Genomic DNA, 22,020 nt, shown 5'->3' with positions numbered 1-22,020 from the left:
TCGAATCGAAGCATGTAATAGTTCCTAGGAAATCTAACAAGAATATCTACGACATCCATGGTTTATTTCAGAATTTTTTAAAAAGGCCAAAATAGGGGTTAAGTGAATTTCCTTGTTAATTTATCGATTTTACTCGTTTTTGACCTTTTTCTTTCACTAAAAAGGTCATAAAGTGGCCTAGCCTTATCGAATCAAAGCATGTAATAGTTCCTATGAAATCTAACAAGCATATATTCGAATTCCAAGGTTGATTTTATCATTTTCAAAAATGGACAAAATGAGGGTTAAGTGAATTTCCTTGTTAATTTACGGATTTTACTCGTTTTTGACCTTTTTTAATTCACTAAAAAGGTCATAAAGTGGCCTAGCCTTATCGAATCGAAACATGTAATAGTTCTTAGGAAATCTAACAAGCATATCTACGACATCCATGGTTTATTTCAGAATTTTTTAAAAAGGCCAAAATGGGGGTTAAGTGAATTTCCTTGTTAATTTATGGATTTTACTCGTTTTTGACCTTTTTCTTTCACTAAAAAGGTCATAAAGTGGCCTAGCCTTATCGAATCGAAGCATGTAATAGTTCTTAGGAAATCTAACAAGCATATCTACGACATCCATGGTTTATTTCAGAATTTTTTAAAAAGGCCAAAATGGGGGTTAAGTGAATTTCCTTGTTAATTTATGGATTTTACTCGTTTTTGACCTTTTTCTTTCACTAAAAAGGTCATAAAGTGGCCTAGCCTTATCGAATCGAAGCATGTAATAGTTCCTATGAAATCTAACAAGCATATATTCGAATTCCAAGGTTGATTTTATCATTTTCAAAAATGGACAAAATGAGGGTTAAGTGAATTTCCTTGTTAATTTACGGATTTTACTCGTTTTTGACCTTTTTTAATTCACTAAAAAGGTCATAAAGTGGCCTAGCCTTATCGAATCAAAGCATGTAATAGTTCCTAGGAAATCTAACAAGAATATCTACGACATCCATGGTTTATTTCAGAATTTTTTAAAAAGGACAAAATAGGGGTTAAGTGAATTTCCTTGTTAATTTATCGATTTTACTCGTTTTTGACCTTTTTCTTTCACTAAAAAGGTCATAAAGTGGCCTAGCCTTATCGAATCGAAGCATGTAATAGTTCCTAGGAAATCTAACAAGAATATCTACGACATCCATGGTTTATTTCAGAATGTTTTAAAAAGGCCAAAATAGGGGTTAAGTGAATTTCCTTGTTAATTTATCGATTTTACTCGTTTTTGACCTTTTTCTTTCACTAAAAAGGTCATAAAGTGGCCTAGCCTTATCGAATCGAAGCATGTAATAGTTCCTATGAAATCTAACAAGCATATATTCGAATTCCAAGGTTGATTTTATCATTTTCAAAAATGGACAAAATGAGGGTTAAGTGAATTTCCTTGTTAATTTACGGATTTTACTCGTTTTTGACCTTTTTTAATTCACTAAAAAGGTCATAAAGTGGCCTAGCCTTATCGAATCGAAACATGTAATAGTTCTTAGGAAATCTAACAAGCATATCTACGACATCCATGGTTTATTTCAGAATTTTTTAAAAAGGCCAAAATGGGGGTTAACTGAATTTCCTTGTTAATTTATGGATTTTACTCGTTTTTGACCTTTTTCTTTCACTAAAAAGGTCATAAAGTGGCCTAGCCTTATCGAATCAAAGCATGTAATAGTTCCTAGGAAATCTAACAAGAATATCTACGACATCCATGGTTTATTTCAGAATTTTTTAAAAAGGACAAAATAGGGGTTAAGTGAATTTCCTTGTTAATTTATCGATTTTACTCGTTTTTGACCTTTTTCTTTCACTAAAAAGGTCATAAAGTGGCCTAGCCTTATCGAATCGAAGCATGTAATAGTTCCTATGAAATCTAAAAAGCATATATTCGAATTCCAAGGTTGATTTTATCATTTTCAAAAATGGACAAAATGAGGGTTAAGTGAATTTCCTTGTTAATTTACGGATTTTACTCGTTTTTGACCCTTTTTCTTTCACTAAAAAGGTCATAAAGTGGCCTAGCCTTATCGAATCGAAGCATGTAATAGTTCCTAGGAAATCTAACAAGCATATCTACGACATCCATGGTTTATTTTAGAATTTTTAAAAACGGCCAAAATGGGGGTTAAGTGAATTTTCTTGTTAATTTACGGATTTTACTCGTTTTTGACCCTTTTTCTTTCACTGAAAAGGTCATAAAGTGGCCTAGCCTTATCGATTCGAAGCATGTAATAGTTCCTAGGAAATCTAACAAGCATATCTACGACATCCATGGTTTATTTTAGAATTTTTTAAAAAGGCCAAAATGGGGGTTAAGTGAATTTCCTTGTTAATTTATGGATTTTACTCGTTTTTGACCTTTTTCTTTCACTAAAAAGGTCATAAAGTGGCCTAGCCTTATCGAATCGAAGCATGTAATAGTTCCTATGAAATCTAACAAGCATATATTCGAATTCCAAGGTTGATTTTATCATTTTCAAAAATGGACAAAATGAGGGTTAAGTGAATTTCCTTGTTAATTTACGGATTTTACTCGTTTTTGACCTTTTTTAATTCACTAAAAAGGTCATAAAGTGGTCTAGCCTTATCGAATCGAAGCATGTAATAGTTCCTAGGAAATCTAACAAGAATATCTACGACATCCATGGTTTATTTCAGAATTTTTTAAAAAGGCCAAAATAGGGGTTAAGTGAATTTCCTTGTTAATTTATCGATTTTACTCGTTTTTGACCTTTTTCTTTCACTAAAAAGGTCATAAAGTGGCCTAGCCTTATCGAATCGAAGCATGTAATAGTTCCTATGAAATCTAACAAGCATATATTCGAATTCCAAGGTTGATTTTATCATTTTCAAAAATGGACAAAATGAGGGTTAAGTGAATTTCCTTGTTAATTTACGGATTTTACTCGTTTTTGACCTTTTTTAATTCACTAAAAAGGTCATAAAGTGGCCTAGCCTTATCGAATCAAAGCATGTAATAGTTCCTAGGAAATCTAACAAGAATATCTACGACATCCATGGTTTATTTCAGAATTTTTTAAAAAGGCCAAAATAGGGGTTAAGTGAATTTCCTTGTTAATTTATCGATTTTACTCGTTTTTGACCTTTTTCTTTCACTAAAAAGGTCATAAAGTGGCCTAGCCTTATCGAATCGAAGCATGTAATAGTTCCTATGAAATCTAACAAGCAAATATTCGAATTCCAAGGTTGATTTTATCATTTTCAAAAATGGACAAAATGAGGGTTAAGTGAATTTCCTTGTTAATTTACGGATTTTAATCGTTTTTAACCCTTTTTCTTTCACTGAAAAGGTCATAAAGTGGCCTAGCCTTATCGAATCGAAGCATGTAATAGTTCCTAGGAAATCTAACAAGCATATCTACGACATCCATGGTTTATTTTAGAATTTTTTAAAAAGGCCAAAATGGGGGTTAAGTGAATTTCCTTGTTAATATACGGATTTTACTCATTTTTGACCTTTTTCTTTCACAAAAAAGGTCATAAAGTGGCCTAGCCTTATCGAATCGAAACATGTAATAGTTCTTAGGAAATCTAACAAGCATATCTACGACATCCATGGTTTATTTCAGAATTTTTTAAAAAGGCCAAAATGGGGGTTAAGTGAATTTCCTTGTTAATTTATGGATTTTACTCGTTTTTGACCTTTTTCTTTCACTAAAAAGGTCATAAAGTGGCCTAGCCTTATCGAATCGAAGCATGTAATAGTTCTTAGGAAATCTAACAAGCATATCTACGACATCCATGGTTTATTTCAGAATTTTTTAAAAAGGCCAAAATGGGGGTTAAGTGAATTTCCTTGTTAATTTATGGATTTTACTCGTTTTTGACCTTTTTCTTTCACTAAAAAGGTCATAAAGTGGCCTAGCCTTATCGAATCGAAGCATGTAATAGTTCCTATGAAATCTAACAAGCATATATTCGAATTCCAAGGTTGATTTTATCATTTTCAAAAATGGACAAAATGAGGGTTAAGTGAATTTCCTTGTTAATTTACGGATTTTACTCGTTTTTGACCACTTTATGACCTTTTTAGTGAAAGAAAAAGGTCATAAAGTGGCCTAGCCTTATCGAATCGAAGCATGTAATAGTTCCTATGAAATCTAACAAGCATATATTCGAATTCCAAGGTTGATTTTATCATTTTCAAAAATGGACAAAATGAGGGTTAAGTGAATTTCCTTGTTAATTTACGAATTTTACTCGTTTTTGACCCTTTTTCTTTCACTAAAAAGGTCATAAAGTGGCCTAGCCTTATCGAATCGAAGCATGTAATAGTTCTTAGGAAATCTAACAAGCATATCTACGACATCCATGGTTTATTTCAGAATTTTTTAAAAAGGCCAAAATGGGGGTTAAGTGAATTTCCTTGTTAATTTATGGATTTTACTCGTTTTTGACCTTTTTCTTTCACTAAAAAGGTCATAAAGTGGCCTAGCCTTATCGAATCGAAGCATGTAATAGTTCCTATGAAATCTAACAAGCATATATTCGAATTCCAAGGTTGATTTTATCATTTTCAAAAATGGACAAAATGAGGGTTAAGTGAATTTCCTTGTTAATTTACGGATTTTACTCGTTTTTGACCACTTTATGACCTTTTTAGTGAAAGAAAAAGGTCATAAAGTGGCCTAGCCTTATCGAATCGAAGCATGTAATAGTTCCTATGAAATCTAACAAGCATATATTCGAATTCCAAGGTTGATTTTATCATTTTCAAAAATGGACAAAATGAGGGTTAAGTGAATTTCCTTGTTAATTTACGAATTTTACTCGTTTTTGACCCTTTTTCTTTCACTAAAAAGGTCATAAAGTGGCCTAGCCTTATCGAATCGAAGCATGTAATAGTTCCTAGGAAATCTAACAAGCATATCTACGACATCCATGGTTTATTTTAGAATTTTTAAAAACGGCCAAAATGGGGGTTAAGTGAATTTTCTTGTTAATTTACGGATTTTACTCGTTTTTGACCCTTTTTCTTTCACTGAAAAGGTCATAAAGTGGCCTAGCCTTATCGAATCGAAGCATGTAATAAGTCCTAGGAAATCTAACAAGCATATCTACGACATCCATGGTTTATTTTAGAATTTTTTAAAAAGGCCAAAATGGGGGTTAAGTGAATTTCCTTGTTAATATATGGATTTTACTCGTTTTTGACCTTTTTCTTTCACTAAAAAGGTCATAAAGTAACCTAGCCTTATCGAATCGAAGCATGTAATAGTTCCTATGAAATCTAACAAGCATATATTCGAATTCCAAGGTTGATTTTATCATTTTCAAAAATGGACAAAATGAGGGATAAGTGAATTTCCTTGTTAATTTACGGATTTTACTCGTTTTTGACCTTTTTTAATTCACTAAAAAGGTCATAAAGTGGCCTAGCCTTATCGAATCGAAGCATGTAACAGTTCCTAGGAAATCTATCAAGCATATCTACGACATCCATGGTTTATTTTAGAATTTTTAAAAACGGCCAAAATGGGGGTTAATTGAATTTCCTTGTTAATTTACGGATTTTACTCGTTTTTTACCCTTTTTCTTTCACTAAAAAGGTCATAAAGTGGCCTAGCCTTATCGAATCGAAGCATGTAATAGTTCCAAGGAAATCTAACAAGCATATCTACGACATCCATGGTTTATTTTAGAATTTTTTAAAAAGACCAAAATGGGGGTTAAGTGAATTTCCTTGTTAATTTATGGATTTTACTCGTTTTTGACCTTTTTCTTTCACTAAAAAGGTCATAAAGTGGCCTAGCCTTATCGAATCGAAGCATGTAATAGTTCCTATGAAATCTAACAAGCATATATTCGAATTCCAAGGTTGATTTTATCATTTTCAAAAATGGACAAAATGAGGGTTAAGTGAATTTCCTTGTTAATTTACGGATTTTACTCGTTTTTGACCTTTTTTAATTCACTAAAAAGGTCATAAAGTGGCCTAGCCTTATCGAATCAAAGCATGTAATAGTTCCTAGGAAATCTAACAAGAATATCTACGACATCCATGGTTTATTTCAGAATTTTTTAAAAAGGACAAAATAGGGGTTAAGTGAATTTCCTTGTTAATTTATCGATTTTACTCGTTTTTGACCTTTTTCTTTCACTAAAAAGGTCATAAAGTGGCCTAGCCTTATCGAATCGAAGCATGTAATAGTTCCTATGAAATCTAAAAAGCATATATTCGAATTCCAAGGTTGATTTTATCATTTTCAAAAATGGACAAAATGAGGGTTAAGTGAATTTCCTTGTTAATTTACGGATTTTACTCGTTTTTGACCCTTTTTCTTTCACTAAAAAGGTCATAAAGTGGCCTAGCCTTATCGAATCGAAGCATGTAATAGTTCCTAGGAAATCTAACAAGCATATCTACGACATCCATGGTTTATTTTAGAATTTTTAAAAACGGCCAAAATGGGGGTTAAGTGAATTTTCTTGTTAATTTACGGATTTTACTCGTTTTTGACCCTTTTTCTTTCACTGAAAAGGTCATAAAGTGGCCTAGCCTTATCGATTCGAAGCATGTAATAGTTCCTAGGAAATCTAACAAGCATATCTACGACATCCATGGTTTATTTTAGAATTTTTTAAAAAGGCCAAAATGGGGGTTAAGTGAATTTCCTTGTTAATTTATGGATTTTACTCGTTTTTGACCTTTTTCTTTCACTAAAAAGGTCATAAAGTGGCCTAGCCTTATCGAATCGAAGCATGTAATAGTTCCTATGAAATCTAACAAGCATATATTCGAATTCCAAGGTTGATTTTATCATTTTCAAAAATGGACAAAATGAGGGTTAAGTGAATTTCCTTGTTAATTTACGGATTTTACTCGTTTTTGACCTTTTTTAATTCACTAAAAAGGTCATAAAGTGGCCTAGCCTTATCGAATCAAAGCATGTAATAGTTCCTAGGAAATCTAACAAGAATATCTACGACATCCATGGTTTATTTCAGAATTTTTTAAAAAGGACAAAATAGGGGTTAAGTGAATTTCCTTGTTAATTTATCGATTTTACTCGTTTTTGACCTTTTTCTTTCACTAAAAAGGTCATAAAGTGGCCTAGCCTTATCGAATCGAAGCATGTAATAGTTCCTATGAAATCTAAAAAGCATATATTCGAATTCCAAGGTTGATTTTATCATTTTCAAAAATGGACAAAATGAGGGTTAAGTGAATTTCCTTGTTAATTTACGGATTTTACTCGTTTTTGACCCTTTTTCTTTCACTAAAAAGGTCATAAAGTGGCCTAGCCTTATCGAATCGAAGCATGTAATAGTTCCTAGGAAATCTAACAAGCATATCTACGACATCCATGGTTTATTTTAGAATTTTTAAAAACGGCCAAAATGGGGGTTAAGTGAATTTTCTTGTTAATTTACGGATTTTACTCGTTTTTGACCCTTTTTCTTTCACTGAAAAGGTCATAAAGTGGCCTAGCCTTATCGATTCGAAGCATGTAATAGTTCCTAGGAAATCTAACAAGCATATCTACGACATCCATGGTTTATTTTAGAATTTTTTAAAAAGGCCAAAATGGGGGTTAAGTGAATTTCCTTGTTAATTTATGGATTTTACTCGTTTTTGACCTTTTTCTTTCACTAAAAAGGTCATAAAGTGGCCTAGCCTTATCGAATCGAAGCATGTAATAGTTCCTATGAAATCTAACAAGCATATATTCGAATTCCAAGGTTGATTTTATCATTTTCAAAAATGGACAAAATGAGGGTTAAGTGAATTTCCTTGTTAATTTACGGATTTTACTCGTTTTTGACCTTTTTTAATTCACTAAAAAGGTCATAAAGTGGCCTAGCCTTATCGAATCAAAGCATGTAATAGTTCCTAGGAAATCTAACAAGAATATCTACGACATCCATGGTTTATTTCAGAATTTTTTAAAAAGGACAAAATAGGGGTTAAGTGAATTTCCTTGTTAATTTATCGATTTTACTCGTTTTTGACCTTTTTCTTTCACTAAAAAGGTCATAAAGTGGCCTAGCCTTATCGAATCGAAGCATGTAATAGTTCCTATGAAATCTAAAAAGCATATATTCGAATTCCAAGGTTGATTTTATCATTTTCAAAAATGGACAAAATGAGGGTTAAGTGAATTTCCTTGTTAATTTACGGATTTTACTCGTTTTTGACCCTTTTTCTTTCACTAAAAAGGTCATAAAGTGGCCTAGCCTTATCGAATCGAAGCATGTAATAGTTCCTAGGAAATCTAACAAGCATATCTACGACATCCATGGTTTATTTTAGAATTTTTAAAAACGGCCAAAATGGGGGTTAAGTGAATTTTCTTGTTAATTTACGGATTTTACTCGTTTTTGACCCTTTTTCTTTCACTGAAAAGGTCATAAAGTGGCCTAGCCTTATCGATTCGAAGCATGTAATAGTTCCTAGGAAATCTAACAAGCATATCTACGACATCCATGGTTTATTTTAGAATTTTTTAAAAAGGCCAAAATGGGGGTTAAGTGAATTTCCTTGTTAATTTATGGATTTTACTCGTTTTTGACCTTTTTCTTTCACTAAAAAGGTCATAAAGTGGCCTAGCCTTATCGAATCGAAGCATGTAATAGTTCCTATGAAATCTAACAAGCATATATTCGAATTCCAAGGTTGATTTTATCATTTTCAAAAATGGACAAAATGAGGGTTAAGTGAATTTCCTTGTTAATTTACGGATTTTACTCGTTTTTGACCTTTTTTAATTCACTAAAAAGGTCATAAAGTGGTCTAGCCTTATCGAATCGAAGCATGTAATAGTTCCTAGGAAATCTAACAAGAATATCTACGACATCCATGGTTTATTTCAGAATTTTTTAAAAAGGCCAAAATAGGGGTTAAGTGAATTTCCTTGTTAATTTATCGATTTTACTCGTTTTTGACCTTTTTCTTTCACTAAAAAGGTCATAAAGTGGCCTAGCCTTATCGAATCGAAGCATGTAATAGTTCCTATGAAATCTAACAAGCATATATTCGAATTCCAAGGTTGATTTTATCATTTTCAAAAATGGACAAAATGAGGGTTAAGTGAATTTCCTTGTTAATTTACGGATTTTACTCGTTTTTGACCTTTTTTAATTCACTAAAAAGGTCATAAAGTGGCCTAGCCTTATCGAATCGAAGCATGTAATAGTTCCTAGGAAATCTAACAAGCATATCTACGACATCCATGGTTTATTTTAGAATTTTTTAAAAAGGCCAAAATGGGGGTTAAGTGAATTTCCTTGTTAATATACGGATTTTACTCATTTTTGACCTTTTTCTTTCACTAAAAAGGTCATAAAGTGGCCTAGCCTTATCGAATCGAAACATGTAATAGTTCTTAGGAAATCTAACAAGCATATCTACGACATCCATGGTTTATTTCAGAATTTTTTAAAAAGGCCAAAATGGGGGTTAAGTGAATTTCCTTGTTAATTTATGGATTTTACTCGTTTTTGACCTTTTTCTTTCACTAAAAAGGTCATAAAGTGGCCTAGCCTTATCGAATCGAAGCATGTAATAGTTCTTAGGAAATCTAACAAGCATATCTACGACATCCATGGTTTATTTCAGAATTTTTTAAAAAGGCCAAAATAGGGGTTAAGTGAATTTCCTTGTTAATTTATCGATTTTACTCGTTTTTGACCTTTTTCTTTCACTAAAAAGGTCATAAAGTGGCCTAGCCTTATCGAATCGAAGCATGTAATAGTTCCTATGAAATCTAAAAAGCATATATTCGAATTCCAAGGTTGATTTTATCATTTTCAAAAATGGACAAAATGAGGGTTAAGTGAATTTCCTTGTTAATTTACGGATTTTACTCGTTTTTGACCACTTTATGACCTTTTTAGTGAAAGAAAAAGGTCATAAAGTGGCCTAGCCTTATCGAATCGAAGCATGTAATAGTTCCTATGAAATCTAACAAGCATATATTCGAATTCCAAGGTTGATTTTATCATTTTCAAAAATGGACAAAATGAGGGTTAAGTGAATTTCCTTGTTAATTTACGAATTTTACTCGTTTTTGACCCTTTTTCTTTCACTAAAAAGGTCATAAAGTGGCCTAGCCTTATCGAATCGAAGCATGTAATAGTTCCTAGGAAATCTAACAAGCATATCTACGACATCCATGGTTTATTTTAGAATTTTTAAAAACGGCCAAAATGGGGGTTAAGTGAATTTTCTTGTTAATTTACGGATTTTACTCGTTTTTGACCCTTTTTCTTTCACTGAAAAGGTCATAAAGTGGCCTAGCCTTATCGAATCGAAGCATGTAATAAGTCCTAGGAAATCTAACAAGCATATCTACGACATCCATGGTTTATTTTAGAATTTTTTAAAAAGGTCAAAATGGGGGTTAAGTGAATTTCCTTGTTAATATATGGATTTTACTCGTTTTTGACCTTTTTCTTTCACTAAAAAGGTCATAAAGTAACCTAGCCTTATCGAATCGAAGCATGTAATAGTTCCTATGAAATCTAACAAGCATATATTCGAATTCCAAGGTTGATTTTATCATTTTCAAAAATGGACAAAATGAGGGATAAGTGAATTTCCTTGTTAATTTACGGATTTTACTCGTTTTTGACCTTTTTTAATTCACTAAAAAGGTCATAAAGTGGCCTAGCCTTATCGAATCGAAGCATGTAACAGTTCCTAGGAAATCTATCAAGCATATCTACGACATCCATGGTTTATTTTAGAATTTTTAAAAACGGCCAAAATGGGGGTTAATTGAATTTCCTTGTTAATTTACGGATTTTACTCGTTTTTTACCCTTTTTCTTTCACTAAAAAGGTCATAAAGTGGCCTAGCCTTATCGAATCGAAGCATGTAATAGTTCCAAGGAAATCTAACAAGCATATCTACGACATCCATGGTTTATTTTAGAATTTTTTAAAAAGACCAAAATGGGGGTTAAGTGAATTTCCTTGTTAATTTATGGATTTTACTCGTTTTTGACCTTTTTCTTTCACTAAAAAGGTCATAAAGTGGCCTAGCCTTATAGAATCGAAGCATGTAATAGTTACTATGAAATCTAACAAGCATATATTCGAATTCCAAGGTTGATTTTATCATTTTCAAAAATGGACAAAATGAGGGTTAAGTGAATTTCCTTGTTAATTTACGGATTTTACTCGTTTTTGACCTTTTTTAATTCACTAAAAAGGTCATAAAGTGGCCTAGCCTTATCGAATCAAAGCATGTAATAGTTCCTAGGAAATCTAACAAGAATATCTACGACATCCATGGTTTATTTCAGAATTTTTTAAAAAGGACAAAATAGGGGTTAAGTGAATTTCCTTGTTAATTTATCGATTTTACTCGTTTTTGACCTTTTTCTTTCACTAAAAAGGTCATAAAGTGGCCTAGCCTTATCGAATCGAAGCATGTAATAGTTCCTATGAAATCTAAAAAGCATATATTCGAATTCCAAGGTTGATTTTATCATTTTCAAAAATGGACAAAATGAGGGTTAAGTGAATTTCCTTGTTAATTTACGGATTTTACTCGTTTTTGACCCTTTTTCTTTCACTAAAAAGGTCATAAAGTGGCCTAGCCTTATCGAATCGAAGCATGTAATAGTTCCTAGGAAATCTAACAAGCATATCTACGACATCCATGGTTTATTTTAGAATTTTTAAAAACGGCCAAAATGGGGGTTAAGTGAATTTTCTTGTTAATTTACGGATTTTACTCGTTTTTGACCCTTTTTCTTTCACTGAAAAGGTCATAAAGTGGCCTAGCCTTATCGATTCGAAGCATGTAATAGTTCCTAGGAAATCTAACAAGCATATCTACGACATCCATGGTTTATTTTAGAATTTTTTAAAAAGGCCAAAATGGGGGTTAAGTGAATTTCCTTGTTAATTTATGGATTTTACTCGTTTTTGACCTTTTTCTTTCACTAAAAAGGTCATAAAGTGGCCTAGCCTTATCGAATCGAAGCATGTAATAGTTCCTATGAAATCTAACAAGCATATATTCGAATTCCAAGGTTGATTTTATCATTTTCAAAAATGGACAAAATGAGGGTTAAGTGAATTTCCTTGTTAATTTACGGATTTTACTCGTTTTTGACCTTTTTTAATTCACTAAAAAGGTCATAAAGTGGTCTAGCCTTATCGAATCGAAGCATGTAATAGTTCCTAGGAAATCTAACAAGAATATCTACGACATCCATGGTTTATTTCAGAATTTTTTAAAAAGGCCAAAATAGGGGTTAAGTGAATTTCCTTGTTAATTTATCGATTTTACTCGTTTTTGACCTTTTTCTTTCACTAAAAAGGTCATAAAGTGGCCTAGCCTTATCGAATCGAAGCATGTAATAGTTCCTATGAAATCTAACAAGCATATATTCGAATTCCAAGGTTGATTTTATCATTTTCAAAAATGGACAAAATGAGGGTTAAGTGAATTTCCTTGTTAATTTACGGATTTTACTCGTTTTTGACCTTTTTTAATTCACTCAAAAGGTCATAAAGTGGCCTAGCCTTATCGAATCAAAGCATGTAATAGTTCCTAGGAAATCTAACAAGAATATCTACGACATCCATGGTTTATTTCAGAATTTTTTAAAAAGGCCAAAATAGGGGTTAAGTGAATTTCCTTGTTAATTTATCGATTTTACTCGTTTTTGACCTTTTTCTTTCACTAAAATGGTCATAAAGTGGCCTAGCCTTATCGAATCGAAGCATGTAATAGTTCCTATGAAATCTAACAAGCAAATATTCGAATTCCAAGGTTGATTTTATCATTTTCAAAAATGGACAAAATGAGGGTTAAGTGAATTTCCTTGTTAATTTACGGATTTTAATCGTTTTTAACCCTTTTTCTTTCACTGAAAAGGTCATAAAGTGGCCTAGCATTATCGAATCGAAGCATGTAATAGTTCCTAGGAAATCTAACAAGCATATCTACGACATCCATGGTTTATTTTAGAATTTTTTAAAAAGTCCAAAATGGGGGTTAAGTGAATTTCCTTGTTAATATACGGATTTTACTCATTTTTGACCTTTTTCTTTCACTAAAAAGGTCATAAAGTGGCCTAGCCTTATCGAATCGAAACATGTAATAGTTCTTAGGAAATCTAACAAGCATATCTACGACATCCATTGTAACATCCCGCTCGTCTGCTAATGGAAATATTTTATGACATGTCAGCATATTACGGATAAAGTATCAGTGTCAGATTAAACACGCTTGAGGCAGGGGCATAATGGAAATTTCGCACGAAAGGGGTATTTAAGTGGCTTTGGCCCAAAATATTCATTCTTCACTTGTCTTTCTCTCTCTAGGGTTGAGAGAAAGAGTTCTCTTCTCCCTCTCTCTCTAGGATCGCCCTCTCCCTCCATAATAATCATCCAAACTTTCTTTTAATCATGATCAAGCATGGATTATGGTAGCTTTGCAAGCTAGAATCAAGTAGGAGAATGGATTTAAGCATAGTTTGGTTGGGAAGCTTTGGATCATGGATGAAGCATGAGCTAGGGTTTGGGCTTGAAGCTTGAGGAATTGCAAGGAACACGTTAAGGTGAGTTCCATAGATAGATTACCCACCTTTGGGATTGATTAATCTTGTAGAATAATCATGATTTATGTTAAGTTTAGTTTTATGGAACTTTAGTACCCCAAGCCAATCCTAGTTGTTTACATGTTAAAATTGCCATGGTAAATGTTTAATTAAGTCTATACAAGTTGTTGGATGTGTTTGGTGCATTATAGGGTCAAATTGGACGAGTTTTGGGTCGAAAATGGCGAAAACCCGTAGCCGAAAGCACCGAAAACGCGAAAGTTCGCAGCGCTGCGCCTGTACAAGGGCGCTAGGCGCCCACACACAGGGAGCCAGCGCTAGGCGCCCAACTCCTGGCGCCAGGCGCCCCAGACAGGACAACGTTCGCGTTGTTCTGCGCTCGGGTGCTTGGGGGCAGTCGTGTGGGGGTCCGAGGCGATCGTTTCGAAGTATTCTTTGACTGTTTTCACTCATTTCTCAACTGGAACAAACTTGACTTTATGAAATCATAGAATTTTCTAAATGGCTTAAGACTTGGGTTTTGGCATTTTCGGTCTTTAGTAACTATTGGAAATTTGCACAACTCGTCAATTGATCCTTGCATCATTAATCATGGCAATGTTAGCATGAATTACAAGGATGGCTCAAGAGAGTTTAAGCATGATGGGGTAGTAATGAACTAAGAAAGGGAATGTATGTAGAGCCTCGACTTAGCTAGTCGAGAACTAGTATGTTTAGCAAGAATCCCTAGAAAGATAAGACGCGAAGTGTAATCTCTTCGCACAAGAGCTAGTATGACTTAGCAAGTACGTAAGCCGTGGTTCGACTAGTTAGTCTCTCCACCATGATTAGGTATGAATATGAACAAGTAAGAGTTTACCACTAATCGGTTCGATTAAGGTTCCGAGGTAAATACTCAAGTATGTATATGTTTAACTTATGCACGACAAGACTATGACTAATAAGTGTAGGTGACATGTCTCTTGTTATCCACATCAGGGGGATACAAGGGGTTCTCATTATGAGAACAATTCAAGCCGTAAGGGACCCGCATGTCACTGAGTAACAAGACGTAGGTGCTCGTGTCTCTTGTTATCCACGCCAGGGGGATACGGGAGGTTCTCGACCTAAGGGGAACGGTTTAAGCCGCAAGGGACCCGCACGACACCGAGGGAGTCCGATGTACGTACATCGGTCATGTATGGGATTGATTTCGGGGTTACTCCACTCGGGACTATCCGTAAAATGAATCAAGATAACATTGTTTGTTCAACGCTAACCAATATGAATGAACTTAAGAACGTTTATGTATGTTACGATTATGATTATGAACATGTATGAACTCATGTACGATTATGTATAAGAATACGAGCATTAGATGCTTTAAGACAAGTATAAGTTATGTATAGAGCAAGCTATGTACATGATACTGATGACGATCTTAGGTTCCCCTAATCGTCCGGTTTAGCATCGTGTCATGATTATGATATGTTTAGGCCTCGATACATAGAGTGTATTCCTGGCTACGCGGTACTAGGTTCCCTCGACCGCCATGACACGTATAGGTGAGAAGCCTATAACACGTGAGATATGACTATGACGACCCTAGTATGCACTACCGTCTAAGTATGCAAGTCCCCACACACGTATAATCAACCGCCAGGTTGTAATGTAGACACGTGGTGACCGTAGGTTTCCCCTTGAGGTTGCCTATAGCCTAGGATTTAGGGGAACTCACTGAGACATTATGTCTCATCCCAATCCTTATTTGTTTCAGATAAGCAGGATAATTATGCATGTTCGGAGCCGGATGGATATTACTTCAAGGGTTCGTTCGTAAAGCTGCAGGACATTATGGACATCAAGGATGTATTTTTATGTATGGATGAGTTGTATTGTATTATGATTTATACGAACGTAACTTCATGTAAATATTATTCATTCGAAGTTTTTAATTGTTGTATATTTTAATGTATCCAGTACTAATATTAACGCACGTGCCAGACTTTCTAGATACGTCTGGTATGGGTGTTACAATTGGTATCAGAGCAGGTCGATTCAGACCGTGCCTTGGGTCATTAAATTACAACTAACGTAGTGGGACCATTGGGTTCCGGGTAAATGTTCTAGTTGTTGTTGTTAGTTGAGCCTGATCAACTCAAATTAGCATTCAACGATTAGAATAGGTGCCTGAGAGCTGAATAGGACCCAGGAGGAACGAAGTATGTGATGAAGAAGTTTGATCGTGCCAGAAGGTGGCCGGTGAACTAATCAAGCACCAGAGTGAATCCTCCAGTAATGTAAGGCATGTTAAGAAAGAACGTTCTGACAAATTCGAGTATGATGTTAGTGATACTTCATGTATCCGTAAGTGAAGAAATTGGATATATGTATCTAACCATGACCGAAAGTCTCGGTAAGAGTTGTTGTTGGAACAGGTTTATTGTATGCAAAGAGAATATATTCTGGAATGTAAGTACAAGACTACAAGTTAAGGATGAGTCGATATGTGATGATGGAGTTAGTAAGCTCTCAGGGATTGAGATACGAGAACAGAAGATTTATATGTTCAGTAAGAATAAGGTTCTAAGCAGTGAATGAATTAGCAGAGAAATAAGTTAAGTCGTTCGCGGTGAACGAAGTTGAAGTATTATGTGGAAGTTTTATGTTATGTGCTAAGATGAACAAGATATTAGTTTCTAATGTGTCGTGAATTGAATCGATTGATGTTAATGCTTGCCATGCAAAAGTTATAAAATTGTTTTAAGACGACTAGAGGGAATGATGTGCACTAGATTACTCGAGAAAATGAGATTTTTATGTAAATTATGTTTTTCTGGAAAACTAATTTTTAGAAAATACGCCAATGGCGAAAATTTCACTAATAGCAAAATTGGAGCGAAAATTTTCAGTTTTTCCAAAAAAAAAAAAAAAAAAAAAAAAAAACTGTCATTTCGTCTCTAGTGTTAGCAGTAGCTATTGGAGGTTGTTTTCACAATCTTTTATGTAACAAACACTCTCTATAACATCAAGTATCGAATGCACATCACCTCCTATGATTTCTAAGGAAGAAAAGGCATGGACAAGTATTAACGGAATCAATCCGGTTTAAGGTAACATTAGAAGTTAATGTGGCAAGAGCTGACAAAGAGCTTGGGTCAGAAGTTTAAGGTTCCGGCAAATGAATGGATAAAGTGGATGCTCATGCATGAGATGAAGGGTAAGTGGTAAAGAATTATGCAAAGTCACGAGATTTTTCAGGTTTTATGAAGTCATGAGTACCCCCGGATCTATGTTTTGCTTGATTGACTTGCTAAGGCTCGTTATGATGATGAATTCTAAAGTTTGCCAAAATTTTGGAAATGAATACATGCATATGGGTGATTGGACATGGCGTTCATAGATTTAAAAGAAATTTTTTGCAAGTACCGGTTGTTACGACTCACGTAGAGTGGGCTAAACTCACTGAAACTAAGGTTGGATGACACAGTTGTGTTGTCAACTTATTCCGTGATTTTAGAGAAACAACTGGGGCCAAATTTATCACGTTTTTATATAAAGAGGAATAGTCAATGCCAATGACCCGTGTGTTAAATTATGATGTTTCTTAAAGAAAGAAATTAACGAGTAAGCAGTAGTTTGATTACGCAAAACATAGTACGCAAGAATACAATGAAGTATGATCAGGAAAAGTATGTATGAATTTATGATGAGTCTACCATGGGATTTCAAGATTTCTCAGAAACAAGTTTATGTATGATAAATGTATGTCATGAGGAGAATTCATCCAGTGAGAATATAAGAATCTATCCCCAAGTAAAGTATTATGGTAACGTGACAAGTCTACCGTGAGATTCAATCTTGCAAGGTAATATGAGGTGCATGTTTATGGAAATGGTTGCCACATGAAAAGTTTTGAGAAAGGCTCAAGAAGATGATGTTTATATGGGAAAAAGAATGTGAAGTTCAGTCGTCTCAATGGATTAGAGTATTGGTTAAGGCCAACTGGTGGGAATCAGAGTGGCGCAACGGAAGTTAATTGGCTTAGTTGTTAACAGTAATTATGCAACATGGAATGAGATAGTAAGAGTCTTCGTTAGAAGCATTAAGAGACAAGTGAGAAGTTCTCAAAATATTAAGTAAGAAAGGAGACTTATGTAATCAGTCATGAAAAGGGATAAGGTATGTGGATGTGATTTCATCTAAGTATGATAGGGAAGGCTAGAGACACAACCAATGACGAATATGTACTATGATAAGGAAGATGCGTGTAAGAATATGTGCTATGACAAGAGAAATACATGTAAGAGCGGAAGGATTCCTTTTTGTGACTCGAAGTAGAGATTGAATTATTAAAGTATGGAACCAGTATTAAAGAAGAAATGTTATGCAGAATAAGGTAGTAATATGTGACCGTAACCGGATATGATGTTTTGAAGATTCAAGTTTATTGTTCCTAGAACGAAGAGATGAGATAATGTTATGGAAGTCAAGGATCTTATATGATTTATGTTATGCAATTATGCAATGCCTCCAAGATATGTATGTAAGTCAAGAAAGAAAGTATAAGAAAGAAGTTACTTTAAAGTTCAAGAATTTCATTCTGGATGAAGATATAAATCATGAGTTATGCACGATGAAGTGCATACCCTCTTATGTCAAATTTGTTAAATGATCACGATACTTGCTATGAAGATTTCGAACTATGATTTAAAATCTCTTAAATTTAAAATGGGTATTGAGGGACTTGGAAACGAAATTATTTAAACATGACAATTTTTCACAAAATTCTTTTAAAAGATTATGTCTCTATTCGTCCCGAGGTTCCAAATACTCATGTTTAGAAAACTTTTTTAAGGTAATATGTTAGAACGAGTATCGTTATTAATTAACAAGAAGCGACATTTGAAAGTATGCGATTATTATGGAAATTAAGATGTGTTGATGTAGTCCACAAAGTTGTTCGAGAAGTCTTATCAGATGCACAAGTATATGTTAAGAGTACACCAAACGCAAGAGGTTTAAGTCGGAAGTTTTCAGAGCATGTAACTTACAAGATGGGTTGATGAATGTTATATGTATAGGCGTAATTAATTTCACCTCTCTACGACAAGTTATATGATTCATCCGTGAATTTGGGTGCAATAAGAAAGGTAATGAGATCGAAAGATTTCTTAAGACTCTGAATAGAGATAAGAGATTCGTAGACTCATTAAGATAAGTAAAGTAAGACAGAGGCACATGTCTCAAGGTACAATAAGTAAACAGATGTATGAATTATATGTTACCCGATAAGATTCTGTATGCATAAAAAGATGTTTTAAAGTTACAAGTAAGCACTGCAGGGCAAACCTGGTTTCTAGTAGGATTCCAGTTAAAAGGCAAATCCTGAGTGTTCATGTTTATAACAAGATATCATTAGGAATGGTTATGTTAAGCGGGTAAGATCCGAGTTTGAGACAATAAGTTTATGTGTAGCAAGGTAAGTTCTGAATCTTGATATTAAGACCAAGAAGGCTATGCTCAGTTGCTTATGGGTTAAGAAACAAGATGAGGACATGATATGACGAACCCTTTGAGTGTGTATGAAACGAAATGTATGGCTTGGACCAAAGATAGTAAGTTTTTGTCAAGATGATTGGTAGTCAATCTCTAAATTTCGAGGACGAAATTTCTTTAAGGGGGGTAGAGTGTAACATCCCGCTCGTCTGCTAATGGAAATATTTTATGACATGTCAGCATATTACGGATAAAGTATCAGTGTCAGATTAAACACGCTTGAGGCAGGGGCATAATGGAAATTTCGCACGAAAGGGGTATTTAAGTGGCTTTGGCCCAAAATATTCATTCTTCACTTGTCTTTCTCTCTCTAGGGTTGAGAGAAAGAGTTCTCTTCTCCCTCTCTCTCTAGGATCGCCCTCTCCCTCCATAATAATCATCCAAACTTTCTTTTAATCATGATCAAGCATGGATTATGGTAGCTTTGCAAGCTAGAATCAAGTAGGAGAATGGATTTAAGCATAGTTTGGTTGGGAAGCTTTGGATCATGGATGAAGCATGAGCTAGGGTTTGGGCTTGAAGCTTGAGGAATTGCAAGGAACACGTTAAGGTGAGTTCCATAGATAGATTACCCACCTTTGGGATTGATTAATCTTGTAGAATAATCATGATTTATGTTAAGTTTAGTTTTATGGAACTTTAGTACCCCAAGCCAATCCTAGTTGTTTACATGTTAAAATTGCCATGGTAAATGTTTAATTAAGTCTATACAAGTTGTTGGATGTGTTTGGTGCATTATAGGGTCAAATTGGACGAGTTTTGGGTCGAAAATGGCGAAAACCCGTAGCCGAAAGCACCGAAAACGCGAAAGTTCGCAGCGCTGCGCCTGTACAAGGGCGCTAGGCGCCCACACACAGGGAGCCAGCGCTAGGCGCCCAACTCCTGGCGCCAGGCGCCCCAGACAGGACAACGTTCGCGTTGTTCTGCGCTCGGGTGCTTGGGGGCAGTCGTGTGGGGGTCCGAGGCGATCGTTTCGAAGTATTCTTTGACTGTTTTCACTCATTTCTCAACTGGAACAAACTTGACTTTATGAAATCATAGAATTTTCTAAATGGCTTAAGACTTGGGTTTTGGCATTTTCGGTCTTTAGTAACTATTGGAAATTTGCACAACTCGTCAATTGATCCTTGCATCATTAATCATGGCAATGTTAGCATGAATTACAAGGATGGCTCAAGAGAGTTTAAGCATGATGGGGTAGTAATGAACTAAGAAAGGGAATGTATGTAGAGCCTCGACTTAGCTAGTCGAGAACTAGTATGTTTAGCAAGAATCCCTAGAAAGATAAGACGCGAAGTGTAATCTCTTCGCACAAGAGCTAGTATGACTTAGCAAGTACGTAAGCCGTGGTTCAACTAGTTAGTCTCTCCACCATGATTAGGTATGAATATGAACAAGTAAGAGTTTACCACTAATCGGTTCGATTAAGGTTCCGAGGTAAATACTCAAGTATGTATATGTTTAACTTATGCACGACAAGACTATGACTAATAAGTGTAGGTGACATGTCTCTTGTTATCCACATCAGGGGGATACAAGGGGTTCTCATTATGAGAACAATTCAAGCCGTAAGGGACCCGCATGTCACTGAGTAACAAGACGTAGGTGCTCGTGTCTCTTGTTATCCACGCCAGGGGGATACGGGAGGTTCTCGACCTAAGGGGAACGGTTTAAGCCGCAAGGGACCCGCACGACACCGAGGGAGTCCGATGTACGTACATCGGTCATGTATGGGATTGATTTCGGGGTTACTCCACTCGGGACTATCCGTAAAATGAATCAAGATAACATTGTTTGTTCAACGCTAACCAATATGAATGAACTTAAGAACGTTTATGTATGTTACGATTATGATTATGAACATGTATGAACTCATGTACGATTATGTATAAGAATACGAGCATTAGATGCTTTAAGACAAGTATAAGTTATGTATAGAGCAAGCTATGTACATGATACTGATGACGATCTTAGGTTCCCCTAATCGTCCGGTTTAGCATCGTGTCATGATTATGATATGTTTAGGCCTCGATACATAGAGTGTATTCCTGGCTACGCGGTACTAGGTTCCCTCGACCGCCATGACACGTATAGGTGAGAAGCCTATAACACGTGAGATATGACTATGACGACCCTAGTATGCACTACCGTCTAAGTATGCAAGTCCCCACACACGTATAATCAACCGCCAGGTTGTAATGTAGACACGTGGTGACCGTAGGTTTCCCCTTGAGGTTGCCTATAGCCTAGGATTTAGGGGAACTCACTGAGACATTATGTCTCATCCCAATCCTTATTTGTTTCAGATAAGCAGGATAATTATGCATGTTCGGAGCCGGATGGATATTACTTCAAGGGTTCGTTCGTAAAGCTGCAGGACATTATGGACATCAAGGATGTATTTTTATGTATGGATGAGTTGTATTGTATTATGATTTATACGAACGTAACTTCATGTAAATATTATTCATTCGAAGTTTTTAATTGTTGTATATTTTAATGTATCCAGTACTAATATTAACGCACGTGCCAGACTTTCTAGATACGTCTGGTATGGGTGTTACATCCATGGTTTATTTCAGAATTTTTTAAAAAGGCCAAAATGGGGGTTAAGTGAATTTCCTTGTTAATTTATGGATTTTACTCGTTTTTGACCTTTTTCTTTCACTAAAAAGGTCATAAGGTGGCCTAGCCTTATCGAATCGACGCATGTAATAGTTCTTAGGAAATCTAACAAGCATATCTACGACATCCATGATTTATTTCAGAATTTTTTAAAAAGGCCAAAATGGGGGTTAAGTGAATTTCCTTGTTAATTTATGGATTTTACTCGTTTTTGACCTTTTTCTTTCACTAAAAAGGTCATAAAGTGGCCTAGCCTTATCGAATCGAAGCATGTAATAGTTCCTATGAAATCT

The 22,020-nt window shown here is 34.8% G+C and overlaps 2 long non-coding RNA genes across 2 annotated transcripts; both read left to right on the top strand.

The window, feature by feature from the left end:
- The first annotated feature begins 13,301 nt into the window (after window positions 1–13,301).
- LOC146908149 (uncharacterized) lies at window positions 13,302–15,535 on the top strand. Its single transcript, XR_015019147.1, has 2 exons — window positions 13,302–13,564; window positions 15,321–15,535. It is a non-coding gene; the product is annotated as an uncharacterized LOC146908149 (long non-coding RNA).
- Window positions 15,536–16,969: 1,434 nt separating this feature from the next.
- Window positions 16,970–21,623, top strand: LOC146908148 (uncharacterized). The gene is made up of 2 exons (XR_015019146.1): window positions 16,970–19,652; window positions 21,409–21,623. It is a non-coding gene; the product is annotated as an uncharacterized LOC146908148 (long non-coding RNA).
- The last annotated feature ends 397 nt before the right edge of the window (window positions 21,624–22,020 follow it).

The sequence above is a fragment of the Medicago sativa genome, chromosome 7, assembly GCF_051527215.1.
Source record: "Medicago sativa cultivar Bolivia chromosome 7, Bolivia_mono, whole genome shotgun sequence".
In the NCBI taxonomy this organism is placed as follows: Eukaryota; Viridiplantae; Streptophyta; class Magnoliopsida; order Fabales; family Fabaceae; genus Medicago; species Medicago sativa.
This window is presented reverse-complemented; position numbering and strand designations above follow the sequence as displayed.